General features: G+C 40.3%; 1 protein-coding gene across 2 annotated transcripts in view; it reads left to right on the forward strand.

Annotated features, from left to right (window-relative positions):
• rxfp1 (relaxin family peptide receptor 1) overlaps positions 1 to 10,973 on the forward strand; it is a 159,923-nt gene that overhangs the window by 26,309 nt on the left and 122,641 nt on the right. The window lies entirely within an intron of this gene.

Below are 10,973 nucleotides of genomic sequence, written 5' to 3' on the forward strand. Positions count from 1 at the left end.
ATCTAAAGGTGTAGTTTAGCATAAAAGTATTAAACGCCATAATTTAGTAGAAAAGCCCATCACATTATAACCGACATTTCATATCCACTACCACGTGAAGAAAGGTTTACATAAAAAGGAGGATTACATGTTTTGATTTATCTGAGTTCTTCAGTATTCAGAGGTACAACTTATGTGTGAGGTTTTCCTCTCAAGCTCTCCTTATACAGCGGTAGTGATGAAGACCCCCAGCTGCTGAGTGGAAATCCACCAAGATTTAAGCTGTACTCCCAAATGATCTCTTACTGTTTGACAGCATGAAGCATGAAAAAATGGACGAGATAATTCACAGAAAAATCAATCCAGCTCCCTCGACTTAGTGTAAAAGGATTTAAACATGTTGTCTGTAAAATTCTATGCAAAATACATGGATTTTGTGATACGTCAGCCTTACAATTTATTTATGGAAAGACAGGATTTTAATTGAGCGCCCACATTAGAAGCATTAACAATCACAGAAAAAAATATGAGATGTTGGGGAAAAAAATGCATTTTCTGATATTTATTTAGGTTTTCTAATATAACAATAATAAACTTTCCTCCGTTTTCTCAGGGAAGACATTTTCCCTGTGATGCTTTTGTTTGGACATGTTGAGTGGAGGGACAGTAATGAAGTTCATAAAAGGATGCTGAGCTTGGAGATACCAGGAAAGAGGCCAAAGAGGAGGTTGATGGATGAGAGAAGGAGGACATGAGGGTAGTTGGTGTGAATGAAGAGGACGCAGAGGACGGGAGGAGGTTGAGGCGAATGATTCACTGTGGTGACTAAGACAAGAAGGAAAGCTTTTGTTCACGTGTTCAGAACATTTTAAAAACACAGCAAATAATTGTTATGATTAATAGTTAAATTCAACTTCATTTATATAGCACTCCCATTCTCCCAAGCATCTCAAAGTGCTTTCCCACAATAATGATTAAGACAAAAAGTAGAAAAAGCAATCATAATAAAACATTTTAAAAAACACACTAAAAACACAGCACACATCCTGCAAGTACAATCAGATTAGATCAAATTAATTATTAGTAAAAATGTATAAAATCAAATTAAAACATGTGGACTTGTAAAAACTGAGGTTTTTAAAAGCTATACTGAAAAGATGATTTTTAAGTTTTTCCTTAACAACCTCCACAGTGGATGAAGCCCTCACATCGTCAGGCTGAGGTACACAGTGCTGAAGTGTGGGCTCGCCGTGGGTTTCAGTTCTGACCTTTGGGACTACCAGCAGACCTGCACCGGAGGACCTTAGGGTCAGAAACTAAACGTAAATCTTTTGAAAATGAAGGACCTATTCCATTTAAGCCTTTGTTAATCAATAAAAGAACCTTAGAATCGATCCTAAAGCTGACGGGAAGCAAAGATTTCAGAATTAGAGTAATGTGTTCCTTCTTTCTGATCCTGGTTAAAAGGCGAATTTTGTTCTAGCTCAGCCAATTGATAGTGTTTTCTTGGTGCCAGAAAGGAGACTATTAGAATAATCTTTTGTAGATGTTATGAAAGCATGTATTCATAATTTCAATAATTATGATTCAATATAAGAATGGCCTGTCATCTTGGTTTATTCTCTTTAATGGATTTTACTTGCTAGTGATCATGTTGAAGTCTGTTTAGTTTCTACTATATGAACAATGGATAAAAGACAAGACCATTAAAATGCAACATTACACATAATAACAGGTGGAGTATGGTATGTGTGGTTGTACTTAGACGTGAGGCTGTTTTAGTCCAAAATCTGAAAACAAAAATGCTGAACAGCACTTTATGCATCGTGTCAGCAAATACGACGCATTAGGACAGCTGTTATCATGCAAAGACAAAAGCCTGAACAGACTGTTATAAAATATGCAGCAGGAATTGTCCCAGCATGGGTCTGCTCTGCACCGCGGAGTGACTCATGGGTGCAGAGACAGGAAATGTGTCCACCTCGGATAACTAACCCTGACATCTCTGTGCGCCGAGGTCTCAACAGTCATCCTACCCTCAGCACTGATGACCAACAATGGCAGCTGCTGTTTGTAGCCTTAAGGAAATGAGAGAAAATGGAATTGATAGGAAAACACTGTTTAAAAAGTAAACAGCTGAAAACTCTGCTTTGACTTTTTCGGCCAAATCCACCATCATCATTAAAAACGTAGTTTTAGCTGATAATCACTTGGGAGGAGCGCAATGTTTGCTGGATTGTTTGATTGTGATTTCATAGTAATTAGTGCAAACAAAACTTGAACCTTAAAGAACCATTGCTTTACTTCTTCTCTTCTTACTTATAACTGAGGGGAATCAGGACAGCTGAAGTGGAATTTTCAACATTTCCAAAGCACCAATCTAGCATCTTGCTTTGCCTCTCAGGACAGATTGAGCAAGCGTTGAGGCTTGCTGAGTGGACAGTTTTTAAAATGATCTGGAAAAAACTTTAGAGTGTCAGATGAGATGGGCTTTTTCTGTGTGACAGGCTCTAAATCACTTCAGTTGCCTAGTGACAGAGTGATAGTGACCTGTTGTATTCAACAGGGATAAAATAATTGGAGAAACTCTCCAGGCAAACAAATAGGCCGCAGGACGGCACACAGCAGCTGGAAGTCAGGAAACTTGCTCCATAACTGATGGAGGCCTCTCGTCTCTGTGAGCGACAAGAAATAAGTGTGCCGTTTTATGTTAGTTTGTAGCAGGAAACGTGATTTTTGACTTTTTAGAACAGGGGTGTCAAACTCAATCGTACAGGGGGCCAAAATCCAAAACGCACGTCACCCATAGAAAATACCTTAACTCCGGCTCTAGTGAAATGAAGCCAATTCATGCTGTATCAGAGCAAGAATGATCATTATGACTAATAGAATGACTGAGTAATAATGTTTATTTCTCAATAGAAATCTATAGGATTTTGGCTTCTTGGAACCTGCACTATTTCCCATTTGGAACACAAAGGGGGAGGGATGGAGCTGTCCAGAGATTCTACAGTCTATAGAAGTAACACTCTGATTTTCCATCATTCCTTTGTTTACACACCCTCCCACTAGCTTCCAGCCGCTCACAACCCCAAGCTAACATTAGTGGTACAGCAAAAATGGCGAGCAATATCGAGAATCTCCAGCCTTACCATTTTGAGGGTACCAGGTATCAGCTCAAACAAAGAAAATTAGACGTATTGTCGAGTCTTTTGGTCTCCTCCAGCTCCTGCCTGACTCGATAGGCTTTGTTTTCCAAAGGACATGGACTCAACTCAGTCATTCAATCATTTTGCCTTTCATTCGGTTTATTTTGGCTGATTGATGATAGGTGAACGATAGGTTGAAAACCTTAAAACAAAGAAATTGATATCTTCAATTGAACATTTCAGCAAATTCAGCATGTCAAACAAAACGTGTCACTTCTGATTTAACTCAGAAATGAAAAGTACAACAATCAACACAAAACAACAAATTCTTATAGTTCATAAATTCATTTAGTCCATACCGGTTGTGTCTTTGGTTTGGATTCTGGAGCTGGAGTGGAATTAGATCAAACAGATGCAGCTGTGAGAGCTCTTTTCAGTGGTGAATGAGGTGAGGTGAGTGTTTGTTTTTATCATGGGGATGTCTGGCCCGGGTGGAGTTAATATGTTTGGCCCGGGTGGAGATGACCTCTGATTGAACGTGACACATATATATTTGTCGGCAAGTGAATGCATCAGAATGGAGTAGAGCAGGGAGACTTTGCCCCGCCCCTTTCAGCAGCTGCGTCACAACTGGGAGATTTTTCAAACTTCATTTTCAATCTACTCCTGATTCACCACCATTTCAATAAAGAAATACTCATAAATGCAGTTTTACTCTTAATTTTTTTTTACATATGGGTCATAAAGGGGTGGAAACTCATCAAAACAATATTGATCTTTAATCTTCTATTGTCCAATTTTGGAGAGTCCGTGTGAATTGTAGCCTTAAGTTTCCTGCTGGCATACAGTGGCACTTGGGAGTGATCTTCTGCCTCAAGTTTGGACCTGTTGTGCGTTTAGAGATGTTCAGAGAGTTGTAACCAGTGGTTATTTGAGTTCCTGTAGTCTTTCTATCAGCTGGAACCAATCTGGTCCTTCTCGCCTGACCTCTGACATCAACAAGACATTTTCAGCCACAGATCAGCTGTTTCTGAAATACTAAGACCAGCCCGTCTGGCACTAGCAACCTCGTCACGCTCAAACTCTCTTCAATCCCCTTTCTGTGTGTGAATGTGTGTGTGAATGGGACTGTGACTGTAAAGCGTTTCTTTTTTTTTTTTTCTCTCTTTCTGTTTTGGCTGCAACCCACGGCGACCAGCAGTGGCGTGCTCAGCAGCTGCATAAGTGGCTTTAAACTGAGCCTTTGATCACTGATCAGCTTAAAACTACGAGTGATGTTTCTTTTATTAAAATCTCTGTGATGTTCTTTCACCAACCAGCTTAACTTGTGTTTCACACTTTTCATCTACAGCAAACGAATTTATGAAGAGAACACAAATATCTCCAGTGAAGGGGCAAAATAAAGAGTTTCTGCAACAGAAAACAGTAACTACATGATGGATCGAACACTACTAAAGATCCTATAAATTTACTATAAAAGTGTCAGAAAATTCCTGTCCTGGAAAGAAATCTTACTTCTTGAAGTGCTGAAAGCTTCACCACAACAATGGGGCGTGTGGAGGGATTTGCCGGAATTACAATGTCATGCATGTATTTAAAAAGTTAGAAAACAGGAAATGTTTAGAGATTGGAGTGGCTGTGGTGTAGAGCGATCTACCTTTGATTGGTAGACTGAAGGTTCATGTGTCGAACGGGCAAGACACTGAACCCTGCATTTGTCCTGGTGGTTACTGGTTGGTACCAGTGTTTGGCAGCGGAGCCGCCATCAGTGTGTGAAAGAACTGTGGCTGCAAAGCACTTTGGGGCATTCAAGGAAGGTAGAAAAGTGTTATACAAGTATATGCCATTTACCAAAATATGAAGTTTACAAATGAACCAAACCTTTTGTTAACATGTAAGTAATTTATCGTTTATTTATTTATACGTTGTCTTTTTAATTTAGCAATTGTTTTTCAAGTAAAGATAATCAGTTGCAGTAAATGATTTTTCATTCTTTCACTAAAACCATTGCGAATAAAAGTCAAGGATAGACAAATGTGCAAATGAGCAATCTTACTGCTTTAGATTATATCGGCAAAGAACAGATTATTCTCAGCACTGCTGTCCTGTCACTTGGCACCTCGCTCTCACTTCATCACTGTCCAGCTTCATACTTGCATATTAGAACAAAAGATTGTTTCAGGAAAAACTCTCATTTTTGTGATAAAATTTTTATGTCAAATAAAATTTAACTTACCATGAAATATTGTGTTTGACCTTTTCAAGCATTAAAGTGCATCTCTGTCGTCTCAGTCAGAGATGGTCAGGGGTGCTGTGGAAAATTTCCAATTTTTACTGATCTAAAAACTTTTACCGTCGCTAGGAAATCAGCTCTCTGTTCGTCCAAGTGGACCCTGATACATTACTGAGTAGTTTGGAACATGAAAGATCATAAAATCCTTTTTTTTTTCTTTGAGTTTATTTGATTCTATAAATGACTCTTTAATAAGAATGACAGTATGCAGTCTGGCTGCAAAGATAGCCACAGCTTTGTTTTTGGGAAAAGTCGCGCCCCTTCAGCCGTCTCCGCCAAGAAGGCTAGATCACGTGCTATCCAACTGACCATTCAGAAGTGGTTATCGTCCTCACTTCCTGGTTCTGATTTGGCTCATAAAGTCTCCCAGTTCCTCTGTTTAGCCGTGTAGAGATCTGGTGTCAAACTGTGTAAAAGGTGAACAAAATAATGGAGCCCAGAAACGTGAGTCTGTCTGTTATCCTCGACTGAATTGTACTACAACTTTTACTACATTTAGGAAAAACAGCTGCAGTTTCCAGCTTTCTCCAGCTTACTTATTACAAAAAACACTCGAGGGATTGTACATCAATACAGACTTTGGAGTTTCTCCTCTTTTGTATTTTTATGCAGGTGTGCTGTCAAGGAAAAAAGGGTAGTTTGGCTCTAAAAAGGTTGAAAAACACTGCTTTAATGAACATTTGCATTTCTACTAAACATGAAATGTTTGGGGCTGCACGGTGGTGCAGTGGTTAGCACTCTTGCCTCACAGCGAGAAGGCCCCGGTTCAAATCCCGGCTGGGACCTTTCTGTGTGGAGTTTGCATGTTCTCCCCGTGCATGCGTGGGTTTTCACCGGGGACTCCAGCTTCCTCCCACCGTCCAAAAACATGCTCCATAGGTTAATTGGTGACTCTAAATTGCCCCTAGGTGTGAATGTGAGAGTGGATGTGTGTGTGATTGAGGCCCTGAGACAGACTGGAGACCTGTCCAGGGTGTACCCCGCCTTCACCCTTCAGTAGCCGGGATAGGCTCCAGCACCCCCGCGACCCCGAAAGGGAAGAAGCGGTTAAGAAGATGGATGGATGGATTAAATGTTTGGGTAAGTGGTAAGAAAGTGGTAGAAAAAGCATTTACATAATGACAAATTGTATATTTGACAGCAGAAATTCACTTAAGGTGCAGCAGAATCTTCTTCCAGAACAAACGAATAGAGTAGACCTGTAATGATGGAACCAAATAACTTTTGATTTTTAGCGTTAACTTTTGAAGCAAAAGATACAATCCCTGTCAGTGAGACTTCTGCTGCTGTCAGCAGGTATTTGCTCCTGTTCCCATGAACAAACTGCTTCTGCCGTCTCCAGTTTAAAGATGTCCTCTCCAGGCGACGTTTCTTCTCTTTTTACACATGTTCAGCTGCATTTAAATCAGGGTTTTACACAAGATCGCTGTAGTCTGTCTTGCTCTCAGCTTTTCTTGGATATTTTAATGTTTCTGTTGTAGATCATTATCCTGCTGAGATGGCCTGCAACCGACACCAAACTCTAAGACACTAGGAGAACATTTGTCTACAGAGTGACTTGATTGTCTTCATTCCATTGAACCTATCAGAGATCCTAGACTCTCTGTTTTAGATGCAGCAACGCAGCCCAAACCATGACAGACTTCTACAGACCGTCTTCTTTGTCTCACTCTGCTAAAACCTTTCCAGCTTTCAAATATGCTCTTTGGGAAGTTCCATTCTAGCTCTTTTTTACATAATGTCTCTTAACAATGGTGTCCTTAGAAGTTTCCTATGAAGTTCACTTTTTCAACTTTGGCACAGCATTAAACAAACCCTGGTGGTGTAATCTGGTTTATGAGTGTGTGGTTATGAAAAGCCTGAGGCTATACTGTTCTTTCAAATACGTGGATGCTGCACAGTGTTTTAAAAGTGTCTATACTTTATCTTTACTCTTTTTATTTATCTAGAATTCACAAAAGACTAAAAGTAAGAAAAAAAAATAGTTGACACAGACTTCCTTTGCTGTGGAGGGATCGTCAGGGAATGTTCTGCAAATATGGAATCTCTTCAGCCACTTCAAAAGGCCTGAAGGGGCCCCCTCTGCCTCTCCCAGCTGACAGGATTGACAGAGGAAGGCTGCAGTTGCAAGGATAATAACTGACTCTGCAGCTGTGAGGGTCACAAACTGAAACCTGGACTTGACCATGAGGAAGCAGAACCTAATGAATGTGAAAGCAAATAACCGAGCACATGACAAACCAAAAAAATCTGAACTGAAAAGAGGCTAATCAGGGCAGGGATAACTAATTGGGGTTAGATGCAGGATTTTTCTGTGTTAGAGTCAAACATGAAGCCAATTTACTGAAACATAGTGGTACAGTAACACATTGATCCCAGGTTCAGCAGCAAGCTACAAAATGAGAAAAACAGAAAAAAATAAAAAAATCATAATTGGGAAAATAAACTAAAGCCAACTTTACTCCTTTTGAAGTGCTGGACTGAAAAGCTGTGGTGACACCCAGTTTAAGAACCAGATGTTTGTTTTTTTCTCAGAATGAATCTAATTAATTAAAATTGAGAGTGGATGAGTTTTAAGTGATGCATTTTCTGTTTATATATCAAGCAAAGCTTCCAGCTTTGCTTTTGTTGTGACTTCTTTATGTACCAGAGAGTGAAGAGAGTATGTAAGTGTTGTCAATTTTTATACTCTGCCAGATGTCATCACAGCTGACTGGACAAAGCTTTGAAATGAGCGAGCGTAGTGACTTACCCACTTAAAAATATCTTTACGTCTATGTCAGCTCCAATCCCGCTCTGTGCCGCTCCCCCAGTCACCTTGGGCTGTTTTTGGAACGGCTGAAAGTCGAGTGAGCCGGGCGGCTGCACTGAAGCTGGAAGGGGAAAGATGGAGAAGAGGCCACAACAGAAATGATTTAGACAGACTGCTGTCTCCTTGCAGTTTAAGCAACATGTTTCTGAAAACACTATAATTGGAAAATGCATGGCAGACAAAAGCCTGTTGAGTTTTTTTTATTTTTTTTATCTCCAGATTTTGAAGCATCTGTCCAGCAGCTTGAAAGGACAAAGCAGCAGGGGCTCAAACTGTGAAAGTCGTGCCAGGAAGGCTGTTTTGTGTGCCCTTTTTTGCACAAATGATATCTTTAGAAGTCTTTTTGTAGAAAAAGAATAATTCTAGATAAGATATAAAAAATAAAACAAAGCTGGAAACAAGAAACGGTTAAATGCATGCAAGATGTGCTACTGTCGGTTCATCCATTTTTCATCCATTTTGTACTTTTCCTGCTGCTCTTGATGATGTCCTCCACTGTTAATTAATGTGTGCATGTGTAACTCCGCGTACCTGTACGCTAGGTAGGAGGCTACTTATGCTCAAAGAATTGATGTCTATTCGCTAAGTTCGTGTAGGAGGAATGCTGTGTTTAATACTGACTTAGTGCACCCTCCCAACCCACAATGACACACTCAACACAAGTTTAAATAAAAAATAAAGAATCTGCATTAAATTAAAAAAATATCAGGTACATATAAAAAAAGGTAAGCAATAAATCTCAAAACAAATTGTGAGGATTAATTTCATTTATGGTTCAACAGTGTGGAAAAAAAAACAATATGCAGAACATTTCTTCATAATAATCACACAAGAAACAATAACAGATTCCAAATCAACCCTTACGACTCTATGTTGGATCCAACACTAATTCGCAATGAATGTCCAAAAAAAGTACAGTCTTTAAACTCTGAGATCTCAGGGGGGAAAAATATATTTAAAAAAAATAGGGGAAGAAATCTCCAGCGGCAGAGGAAAAAAATGCGCGATTGAAACGAGAACAGAAAAGTTACTTGGAAGATCCTAGGAATGGGAAATCCAGCTTAACCTCCTTCCGGTGGGGAGCAGTGCATCCAGGAAAACAGGTGAGGCCACAGCAACAGCGCGGATTCTGCTTTGATCTTCCAGAGCACGGCTCGCTCTCTGAAGGGGTGGAAAAAAAACAGCCACGGTATCTTCAAAATCGGACTTTTGAAAATCTTGAAACAATCAAGTATCTGGAACAGGTGCTGAATTGTGTACAGCAGTATCTTTTCATTAAAGCCACTTCTCCTTCGGTGTCGTCTCGTTGTCTCACTGGGGTCTGATAGAAAGTGAATAGGAAACGTTCTTCATGCTAGAAGCTTTAAGGGCGTCTCTCAGAAACATATCGCCCCCTAGTGTTGGACCACCAGTACTGCAGAGTTAAAACAGTCCAAGAGAGCACTTCAAAATTAAATCGGGGTTACACATGTTTACCTCAAACCTTGTGGTTATTTTAGTGGCTTTTGTGTAGCTGACATTCTTCTTGCAGGAGACTGTCCCTTCCCTCAAAAAAAAGTTTGGATTGCATTAAACATTAGCATTGATTGTGTGAAAATCTTCAAGAAAAGAAAAAATAAGTCAAAACAAACAAACAAAAAAATAGAATTTAGCTGTAGTAGTTTGGTAGCTGTAGCGTTTGGTAGCTTTGGTAGTTTGGTAGCTGAAGTGGTTTGGTAGCTATAGTGGTTTGGTATCTGAAGAGGCTTGTTAGCTTGTGGTTTAGTAGCTATAGTGGTTTGGTAGCTTTGGTGGTTTGGTAGCTGTGGTAGTTTGGTACCTGTAGTGGTTTGGTTGCTGGAGGGGTTTGGTAGCTTTGGTGGTTTAGTATCTGAGGAGGCTGGTTAGCTTGAGGTTTGGTAGCAATAGCGGTTTGGTAGCTATAGCGGTTTGGGAGCTGTGGTGGTTTGGTAGCCATAGTGGTTTGGTAGCTGTAGCTGTAGTGGTATAGTGGTTTGGTAGCTATAGTGGTTTGGTAGCTATAGTGGTTTGGTAGCTGTAGCTGTAGTGGTATAGTGGTTTGGTAGCTATAGTGGTTTGGTAGCTATAGTGGTTTGGCAGCTATAGCGGTTTGGTAGCTGTGGTAGTTTGGAACCTGTAGTGGTTTGGTAGCTTTGGTAGTTTGGTAGCTGAAGTGGTTTGGCAGTTTTGGTGGTTTGATAGCTATAGTGGTTTGGTATCTGAAGAGGCTTGTTAGCTTGTAGTTTGATAGCTGTAGTGGTTTGGTAGCTGTAGTGGTTTGGTAGCTGTAGTGGTTTGGTAGCTATAGCGGTTTGGTTGCTGTAGCAGTTTGGTAGCTGTAGTGGTTTGGTAGCTATAGCGGTTTGGTAGCTGTAGTGGTTTGGTAGCTATAGCGGTTTGGTAGCTGTAGCGGTTTGGTAGCTATAGCGGTTTGGTAGCTGTAGTGGTTTGGTAGCTATAGTGGTTTGGTAGCTATAGCGGTTTGGGAGCTGTGGTGGTTTGGTAGCCATAGTGGTTTGGTAGCTGTAGCTGTAGTGGTATAGTGGTTTGGTAGCTATAGTGGTTTGGGAGCCATAGTGGTTTGGCAGCTATAGCGGTTTGGTAGCTGTGGTAGTTTGGAACCTGTAGTGGTTTGGCAGTTTTGGTGGTTTGATAGCTATAGTGGTTTGGTATCTAAAGAGGCTTGTTAGCTTGTGGTTTGATAGCTGTAGTGGTTTGGTAGCTGTAGTGGTTTGGTAGC

The sequence above is a fragment of the Oryzias melastigma genome, linkage group LG10 (assembly GCF_002922805.2).
Source record: "Oryzias melastigma strain HK-1 linkage group LG10, ASM292280v2, whole genome shotgun sequence".
Taxonomy (NCBI): Eukaryota; Metazoa; Chordata; class Actinopteri; order Beloniformes; family Adrianichthyidae; genus Oryzias; species Oryzias melastigma.